A 10,247-nucleotide genomic window follows, 5' to 3' on the forward strand; every position below is an offset into this window, starting at 1 on the left:
ACATGATGGATCACTTATGCAAAGAAACATATTGCCAACTTCAGCTGTCATAAGCTTTACTTTAGTTTGAATTATATTTACACGGTTCATGACAAGTGCAAGCACTTTATACAGTTCAAGAACAAAGTTTCCATTGAACATAAGACAGCTTCTGTTTGTGTAAAACCAGACCAAAAACCTGGACATTTCCATTGCTCCAATGCTGTCAGAAATCTCCCTTCTTATGTCACTTTGGAGTTAACACTAGAGTTAACTTTTAGAGTTTACACTATAATGACACTATAGACACATCTGACACTTGCACAGTACAACCCAGACAACTTTTAAACTCTCAAAACATTTATCATTAATAAATTATTTAACTCAGTTATAATAAAGGTTTTAAAATTTCACAGTATTTTCATGTGTTTATTGCTTCTACGCTACAACTTATCCCTCAGGCACATTAGCCTGGGTCTATTTTAAATCAAGGTGAAGCTTCCTTTGATAACCAAAAATGTGTGTGCATATAGAGTCAAACTCCATATAACGTTGCCTAGGACATGGTATTCACCAGAGTCCCCTGTAGAATTCAACAAAACTACACCCTTTTGTACATGCTGAGTGTGCAAATTTAAAAAAAAATAAAAATAAATCATTTAATGCTCAGTGTGTGGAAAACAAAAACAAACAAACACAACAACAAAACAACACAGCCACACAATTTTTTTTTTTTTTGTTAGCCAAAACAAAAAATAAAATCAGCCATGATATACTGAGAAACCTCTACAAAATCTTTGTTGTTAGGTCCTTTGATCAAAGTGATAGGAAAATACTCACTGAAGACATGCTTTTTTATGGAATTCCAGCAGCTGCAGCACAATCATGTGATTTTACGTCATGACCTATATGTATAGGCAACTCTTTTTTTATGACAATCAAATTATTATTTTTTTTTCTAATTCCTTGTATCAGTTATAAGCACCACTTCTGCAAATAAATAGTTTAAAAAACTTTTACTTTAAAATGGAACACCCTAAAAAGACATTTTAAACTATTTTAGTCTGAAATTTTAGGTAATTGGTTTTCACAAAGAACTAGGGAAACCTTTAAATTCAGTAGGTTGGCCTGTAAGACTTAATTGATGGATATCCTCTTTGCACACGAGGAAGAGGAACAATGGAACAATATGCTAGAAGAGTCATACATGTTCATTAAGCAGATGAGAGAAATAAAAACATTTTGATTACAAATGAAAGCAAGAGGATTTATGCAATGACCTGTATATATCTTCCAGTTATTGAAATAAACCCTATTGAATTTAGTCAACTCTTAAAATGGTGAGGAGGAAGACATTTCTAAGGACAAAACTAATTTATTTTCTCTATTAAAATCTGAGAAATTGCTCAGAGGAGAAATATTCTTCATATAAAATATCATATATATATAGCTATTTTTTGTATATATCAAAATGCATAAATTTGTTTTGGTTGAGAAAGAACGAATGGATCTTTAGAGGGAAAGTACCACATGACAATGGAAAATATGCCACGTTTGAAATCAGTATCAATGCAATTTAGAAAAACAAATACCATCACCACCTCAGGCAAAGAACCACTAAAGACACAATAAGTATCTGAAATTAATTAAAAAAAGAGGTCAGAGAAGCAATCAAATATAAATTTCCTTGGAAGGAAAATTGCTGCTGAGATATAAAGGTCTGTCTTTAAATGGGAACATTTAAAAAAGAAAAAAATCATTTGTCAAGGCTTTCATCTTTCTTTCCCTAGCTTCAGTGCAGAGCATCCTTTCAAGAGATAATGGAGAGGCAAAGCCCAACACAGTGCTCCATATTAGCCTGATCACCACCCTGCAGGCATCCATCCCAGCCTGGATGCCTCTATTGTTCTTGTCCTAGGGTAGGCTAATGTGCTCATTCCAATGAAGGCGGTGCAGGCACCAAGCATCATTCTCCGGTGACCCTTGGCTGGAGCATCATTTATGGATGGGAGGGGACTTCCTCTCCTGGAAGGCTGCTGTGAAATGGACCTTTATGAAGATCAGTGTGAGCAGAGGCAAACGCTGCCTTAGGAATTGGCACCACCAACAAAATGCCTCACGTAGCCTTTCAAATTCTTTTCCTCCTCAAAATAGTATTGCTTCTGTCTTGCCTTCTTCTCTCCTGCAACTCTCTGTGCCCCTCATGTAGGCACTACTCTCTTTGTGAAATAGTGACACCTTCTGTTTTTAGCCTTATCTGGCCAGATTAAGACTGGTAGTAGGGTATTAGCAGATGTTCAGCCTGGGAATTTTTGATATCTCTTCCAAGGAGATGAGAGTGGAGATCCCTGCAGCACCTCCAAGGACAGCAGCTGAGCAAAGAGGAGTGCTAATTTTTTGGAAGACTGCCATGCCTTTGCAGTGCTGTAGAATGCACCGCATGGAAGACATGCTAGGGCATCTTCAGCATGAAGACTTTTGCCTACTCACCTGCAGAGGATATATGACAACAGTCACCTCCCTCAAAGCATAATCATTACATGAAAGGTTATGAGGCTCTCACAGTAAGGCTACTCACACAAAAGAGATAATACAGATGGGAACGGCTTGGAATATATAAGCTAATAATACTTTTTGCTCCAAAGAACAGACCTGAGGAGGGGTGAACACCTCAGGAGATTCTCTTCTGACGGCAGGTGGTACAGCTCCTCTATGTCACCATACTATCTGGATGGTAGTACCATGTGGATCCCAACACTTCCAGGTAGCAGAGTGGTAGGAGAACACAGGAGGGACAGAGCACTGTACAGATGAACAGCTTCACTATGAGTGGCAAAGAGAAGGACATAAGACAGAGAAAATGTTAGGGTACCACATGATTTCATGGAAAGCATGTGTCAAAGCCATTAGACTTCTGATTTGGAGCTGTGCACAAACTGTTCACATTGAGCCTATTTAAATACATGACATTTTTACAATTGCACTCAGTCTCTTTCCTATTCTTTTACAATTAGTTCTTATTTTCCTGTCTTTAATTAAACTATAAGCTGTTTAGGGCACCATCATGACTACTCCTATTTATACAATGTTTGACACATGGACTTTGAGACATTACCAAATGTAGAGAAAAAAAAAAAAAAAAAAAAAAAGAGAGAGAAATATAAGACAGCAAAGTATTATGAAATAAGTTCTAACTTAGAAGTCTATTCTTCTAGACTATATAAACTTTGGTTATTCAGCTCTGGAAAAGTAAAAACAGAGAAACCAGTGGAAAAACATTAAATAGAGAAAAAAGTATAATAATGTATACACATGCCCAGAGAAATGGAAATATAAGCAGGAATAATGGAAATATAAGCAAGAGCAACCACATTAAAAAGCCAAGTTTTGGATCAGTAATGCAGCGTAATGTATGCAGGTGTTTTATAAAAGGAAGCCAAGTAATTATTATGTCTTAGAATAAAACAAAAATAAACAGTCCCTATGACTCTCTTCCTTTGGATTCTGCCAAGGAGCAGGTTGTCCTAGTTTAAGGATCAGTATGTATTCTTCAGTGTATTTTGCATCTTCAGGAAGGGTACAAAACCTAGATCACTTGTAGACCTTCACTTCCTGGAGAAGACCCACATCTGAAATTGACACAAAATTACATAAGTGAGATCTAGATTTTTTTTTAATTTTTTTTTTAATTATTATTTTTTATAACCGTTCCTAGGCTTTTTAACCAAGGGTATGGTTCTACTATAATTTGCTAAGAAGTGCTAAACAAAAGGTATCTTATAGCAAGAAAACAGGCTTCCACATATTTTACCTTGTCAGATTTTATTGAAATATTTGAATGTTATTGAACTACTTGAATTTAAGTCACAATGAAAGAGATGAAAAAGCCCTTTATCTAGCTGAGCTCTCTTGCAGACAAGACTCTAAACTATTCCTTCAAACTCCTCTTAATTTATCACTTGGATGATTTTGTTTTTCTTTGTTTATACAAACCTTGTTTTCAGTCTTGTCATATCCATATTGAGTTCTGTAATCTCACCACTGCACAGTCAGTAAGAAGAACACAAGAAGGTACCTGAAAAACAAAACAAAACAAAACAAAACAAAAAAAACAGTGATACAATGATATCAGTAACTATATGTACACATGAAAGGCCAAAAGAAGAAATACATGTAGCTGGGGAAAGGGGGGGGGGAAGGGGGGGGGAGGGTTGAGGACAGAAAGAAGGGTCCCATCTAGAGCCCAAATAGGCCATTGGCATTGAAAGTTAAAGATGTTATGCAATCTTCCTTTCCCTAAAATTAAGATCTTTCAGCTAGGCAAAAAAACAATACCTCATAACACAACATGCGCAAGTCTCAACATAGGCAGACGAATGTGAACATTTTATACGTCTTTGATTTGTTTTGGAATATGTTACTGCCCTTTCTGCTGAGTGACCTCATCACCCAGCCTTAGCAAATGCTGCTGAGCTGACCGATGAACAGTGCAGACACTGCAGGGTGAATCCAAGCATTTGACTAGGAGAGCAGAGAAAGATGACATGCTCCAGAAAAGCTTTTTCCTGGACCAAGAATGGATAGTTATGGCAAACAGATGGAGGGAATCAAATCCAAAACACAGTGTGTGACCTATCTCAGATAGAGTCTCCTTCTTGCATTTCATTTTGGCAAAATTCGAGTATCGCTTATGCCAACAGAATGTTCCTGAGCTGCAGATCTTGTCAGCAGGCTCCAAGTTACAGTCCTTCCCCTATCAAGACTAAATGGACAAAATAGTTCGGCAGTAAATATTGCCCTCAGAGAAGCATATACAAAACGTAACATAACATAAAAAACAAAACAAAGCAGAAAAGCTATTCCAGAGTCAAGGGAACCCATTTTTGCCTTTCAGCAAAGTGACAGCCTTGGTTTCACATTGGCCAAAACAGGCAGCTCTTTCAAGGCTCTTAAAATCCACAGATGTGAAAGAAAACGCACTCTGAAAAGGGCTGTGTTGTTAATCTCCCTAAATCAAAGATGGAAACAGGACTCCATTTCTCTGTTTGACAACGGCATGACAATACCCTAAGTGAAAAATGGAAGAGCCAGTCCCTGCTAACTCTGCCAAGGACTCAGAGCCACACAGAGATTTCCTAACAGAGGTATGGGTCAGAAAGTCAGGAACCGAGACAACCGGCACAACATCTGGAATCTGAAAGATCCAGCCCATGTTTCTGAGAAGTCTTATTAATTTACTACCTGTTCTCTTAAAAGGAGTCATCAGCCTTTAACTGGCTTCTAAAAATGAAAAATTACAACTGGGGGGAAAAAACAGAAGGAAGGCAAAGAAGACTACAGACTAGCAAAATCTCAGACTGAAGTCATCCTGTGTGGCCTGCTTTCTTTTGTGTAAGTCAGGAAGAGAAACCATCACACAGAAAAATGTCATTGATATTAATAGTTATGAGGAGAGTAACACAAAACATTCATAGTGAAGACATTTGAAATTTAGTCATTGAGTGTGCCAGAAACTACTGTCCTTTTTGATCTGCTGTCGCTGCTTCTCATGACAGCATCCCCCAACCTGTTTCAGCAAAAGTCAACTGCGTTGCTTGAGAAGAAGCTTTTTGACAGCCCACCTTATTTTGAATCAGCTTTGGGCACGATTGCACTGACAGCTATGCCAGCAGCCCAGAAAGGACTGCAACTTTTTTGGGAGGAGAAGTGATAGCAAGCAGCTTGAGGAAACCTCTTCATCAAGGATCAGTACTGATTCATAGCACATGTGATTGCAAGCAGAACCAACAATGTTTTTTCCTTTCCTGTTCCCTACTCAAAGAGCTGCACAGATCTTTTGTTCTTATTTCTGTCTGTTTCTACCTGCATAGGGTCTGAATGCTTGTTTATCTCAGACATAGAGTAGGGACCTGAAGAACTGTTTTGCTTTGCTCTGAAAGCAGCTCTCATCTCAAGATATACCAATTCTCATCAGTCTGTTCTATTTACAGCTTTCTGCCATCCCCAGCCGGACACCCCTCTTAGTTCAGAGGGGTGTAACCAAAGGTGCAGACTTTTCTCTATAGCTTATTTTTGATTTTGTCAATGTTTACCTCATGTCAAATGTAATGAAAGGCACCAGAATAGGAAGAAAACCCTACCTCTCCTCTAGAGCACCTGTCCTCACAACAATTGTGTCCCTGGCTGCCTTGGAGAGTTGTACCAGTTACAATCCTCAGAGCTTGGATGGGGATTATCCCAGGAGATGCACTCTGTGGGTTCAAAGCCCTCCTCCAGAGTAAGGAGATGAGTACCATTTGAACCTGTACCTTCTGCTGCAGCAGGCTATGGTTGAACTGTCATTAACATTGGGGACTACTTAAAGTTCCTATTTCTGAGTAAATGAAAAGCCATTTCTGTGTTTCTTCTGTCGCTCTATTCAGGGAACTTCTGAGCCCGTGGAGGAGCCCTGGATTAGTGAACGGGTGTTTTCTGTTTCTTTTAGATGACTCTTTGAGACTTCTGTTTGGTCTTGGTCTTTTCAGGAGTAGCGTGGTGCTTGAAAATGGGGTGGTCTCAGTCATTCTCAGAGACTTGGACATTAAGATCCTCCTAAATCCTCCTTTAGTCAGTGTAATTTGCTGAAAGCTTCTCTGTGCTGGGGTCTGCTTCTGACTATGTCTTTTTATACTGTGAGAACAATGGGATTCAGATGTTGGGGAGGGCTTGAGGGACTACTGTAATACAAATAATACATTAGTATGACATGCCACTTGGAGTGTGAAAAGCACAGTATAAAATCCCAACAGCTGCATTCCTTTGCTGTTCTGGCAAATAAAACTCAATTGCAAACACAGAAAGTGGATGCGTGTGCACCTGAAGCAAAATCATCTTTCAGCCTGAGAGACTTCTAGTGGAAACTGTTGTGCTGTATGTGCCAAGTCTCAGTTGTGATTGTGGTGAGCTGCCTTTCCCACATACCTCCCCCAGGCAACAAAAGAATCAGATGACAGGATTTTTGCTAGCTTGGCATTACACAAAAGGCCTGTGGGGTGGGTACAATGGAATTTAGGCTGGGCATGAAGGCAGGACAGAGCAGCATGAGTCTCCAGCAAACAATAGCAACAGCAGGATCAAAACAGCAGGCAGAAAGCATATGCACAATTACCAACAGAAAATATCTGGAGCTACAAGGGCATTAGATCCTTAGCCTTGTCCCCAAGTAGGATTCCACTGTTGCTAATGTAACCACTACTGAATCAGACATGTATTTCACACAGTGCAATGCATATTACCCCAAAAAGAAGGTGAAACTCATAGGGATTAACCTAAGGCAACAAATTCCAGTCTATTCCTTCAGGTTTACAGGGCATTAAACCAACCAATGTCCAGACTTCCATTGCATAACAGAGGCACAAGCATTAATGCACAGAAGCAGCAGAACAGAAATTCAGACCAGTTGCCAACAGCAGAACCCTGTATACAAGAAAGCAGGGAAATATATACAATCATACCTGAATAATAAGTGTCCAAATGAGAAACACTGGAGAAAAGAGTCATTTACTTTGCACAAAAACCTGCTAGTTTATTTTTCCCTTTTAGAGAGTGGGGATAAAAAAAGTTTTCTGCTCACTGTCTCAATTCTACAAGACATAAACATATGACAAGCTAGTTGAAAAACAGCTTATGTTGGAGGGGAAACTCACAGGAAAAAAAATCTTGAAAAAAAAAAGTTAATTTAAAAATACAAATCCCTTCATATAAATATATATATGGTGTAAAGAAGAAAAACACTTCTTGATCTAAAGTTTCAGGTATGCACCTGAACTGTGTGAGAAGTCATTCTCAGGTCTGGATTTTTGTCCCATCTTTATCATATTGGCATTGAGGGTAGAGGGAAAGAGAAGGATCAAAATGAAAATATGGCAAGTAAAAATGGCACATTTAGTTTTTCCAAAACTATGAATAATTTTGCTGAAAAAGAAATGAAAAGGGTAGTGAAAGATAGATAAATGGTATATTGTACTGGAGGGGAAAACTCTATCAGTGAACTTGGAGCATCTTCATATGGTTATTAGAATTTTAAACCATTTTACCAATCCTAACACAGTCAGGTAGCAGCATGCAGAAGTGCCTGCATTGTTGTGATTTAGACTATGCTGGCATTCAAAATTACAAACAAAACAAAACAAAACAAACAAAAGTCTTACTATTGTAACTAGACAAAATATTTTGTTAAAATCCTTTCTTCAGTATGATTGTTTGGGCCTGAGTTTAGTGCTACAGACCGAAATAAAATGTTTTACACTGCTGATAATTTTTCATGATTGGTATTGTTTTTAGTGTTTAACCTCTGCCCGATACATTCTCAGAACATTTTCTAGTTGCCAATACATATGCTTCTGAAGTTAGAAAACAGCTAAAAAAACAACCTGAATAAATGGATCCTGTCCATACTATGTAAATGACCAATCATTCATCTTCAAGTACTACACGTAAGCATGAAGTGGGAATTAAATGATATATTATTTTTGAGGAGGCCTTCCAAATAAAAACGTCTTCAGTATATATGAAAAATAACACATACAGATACTTAAAAACATTTCCCACTCCTCACAGTAGAGCAGTTGAGGTCTGCCAGCATGGTACTTCCCATCTTAAGAAGTGATAGACATAGAATAACTTTCAGTCAACTCACAGAAGAAAATTGTCAAGACTAAGGACAGAACACACTATACATTTCAGAAACAGCTGCCAGTACTGGGCAGCCAGTGAGATTTCCAAAACTGCTCATGCTATATTAAGCAAGAGTACCTGGACAGAAATTGAAAGCAAGTGTTAAAATCTCTTTGCAAATCCCATCTTTGTGATTCCTACATGTTGGTTTCCTAATATGATCATGAGGGCTAGGACCTGTAAGCAAAACAGCCATGGCTTTCCACAGTTTTACCTGGTTTATGAAGAAGTAAAATACCCCTATATAAATCCATGTGCAAACTCCTGACACAAATCAGATGGTGAATATCAGATTCTTGGTTATAGAAGAGTAAACAAGAGTTAGGCCATCAATGTTTATTCACTCATTCAGCCCTAATGCAAAACTATCTTTCAGCAGCGTCTGGCATGAGAGCAATCATGACAGATTTAGAGGCAGCTTAGTTCAATGCTCTACTGCTGAGACATGACAGTCTGCCAACAGTACTCTTTCCTATAAGCTTAATGGACATTGTAGCAGAGCAGCAGTCACTGGTGACTACTCATACACAATTCCTTAAGGTCTACCTGGCACTGGCTTTCTAAGATGGCTTCCAAGGCTCACCTTTTTCATATCTTTTCATGTGCTTTAATACAAAAATGAAGGCTAAGAAGATACATATAACTAACCAAAGTAGCCAGAAATCTTGATCTGAATCATGGGAGTTTTGTTTGTAAGTTTTTGCTATAGATTATTAAGAAAACAAACAACCCGGTTTTATTAACAGTTTCTGTGATATTCCAGATGGCAGAAATTCATTCTTCAAAATCTGCTGAAATGTTAAAAGTTCTGTTTGATGAAGTATTGGGATCAGCTCTAACTTGTTCCTACAGCCTAGAACAACAAGTGAAAAAAGCTCTCACTCAGATCCGATCTGCAGCGTGACTCATCGTGCCTTGACATTTCCCCAGCCGCTGGAAGCGAAAGCAAAGTGCAGGCTCATTCTTCAAGAGAGAAATTCAGCACATCGCTTTGGGAAGGCCAATGACCGGTTCTTTCTAGTGATTTTTTGTGCTGATACTGTGCTCCGGGTTATTCACGTCAGGGGTGGGTGGGAGAGCGGGAGCGGAGCTGCTCCAGGTTACAGAGTAAACAGAGGGTAAGCAGAGGGCTGACCACTCTGCCTCGCTGCCGGAGCCAGGCTGATTGCTGAAACCATTAAAGCAGCAGCCCTGGCAGCAGGAGGCTCTTCAGCCTCCAGGCCACCATAAAACAGGAGCTCCTTTTTTCCACAAGAAGAAAAGGCCAGTGTCTCTAAAACAAGCACTTTACCACATGGTTCTTTTGGTGGAGAGAAAAAAAGCCTGACACTGTACCTCAGAAAGGCTGAGGGGTGGGGGGAGGGAGAGAGGACAACAACAAAAAAAAGCTGCTCTTTTTCTGTGCTTATGTACAACTTCCTTATTTGTTAGGGAAACAAATACAGGCAATATAAGCAATACAACACAAACACATCAGACATGATTTTTTAGTATTATGTACTTGCTTTACTAAGTTTTTTGTCAATGCTTTTTCTGCACACCAAACTAACTTA

The 10,247-nt window shown here is 38.8% G+C and overlaps 2 long non-coding RNA genes across 2 annotated transcripts; both read right to left on the minus strand.

Annotated features, from left to right (window-relative positions):
- Window positions 1-980: 980 nt before the first annotated feature.
- On the minus strand, window positions 981-3,065 carry LOC311445821. The gene is made up of 2 exons (XR_014698639.1): window positions 2,632-3,065; window positions 981-2,351 (listed from the first exon to the last, which is right to left on the minus strand). It is a non-coding gene; the product is annotated as an uncharacterized lncRNA (long non-coding RNA).
- A 156-nt stretch (window positions 3,066-3,221) lies between these two features.
- On the minus strand, window positions 3,222-9,757 carry LOC311445816. Its single transcript, XR_014698638.1, has 3 exons — window positions 9,577-9,757; window positions 3,973-4,054; window positions 3,222-3,608 (listed from the first exon to the last, which is right to left on the minus strand). It is a non-coding gene; the product is annotated as an uncharacterized lncRNA (long non-coding RNA).
- Between the last annotated feature and the right edge of the window lie 490 nt (window positions 9,758-10,247).

The sequence above is a fragment of the Aythya ferina genome (genome assembly GCF_964211825.1).
Source record: "Aythya ferina genome assembly, chromosome: 1".
Lineage (NCBI taxonomy): Eukaryota > Metazoa > Chordata > Aves > Anseriformes > Anatidae > Aythya > Aythya ferina.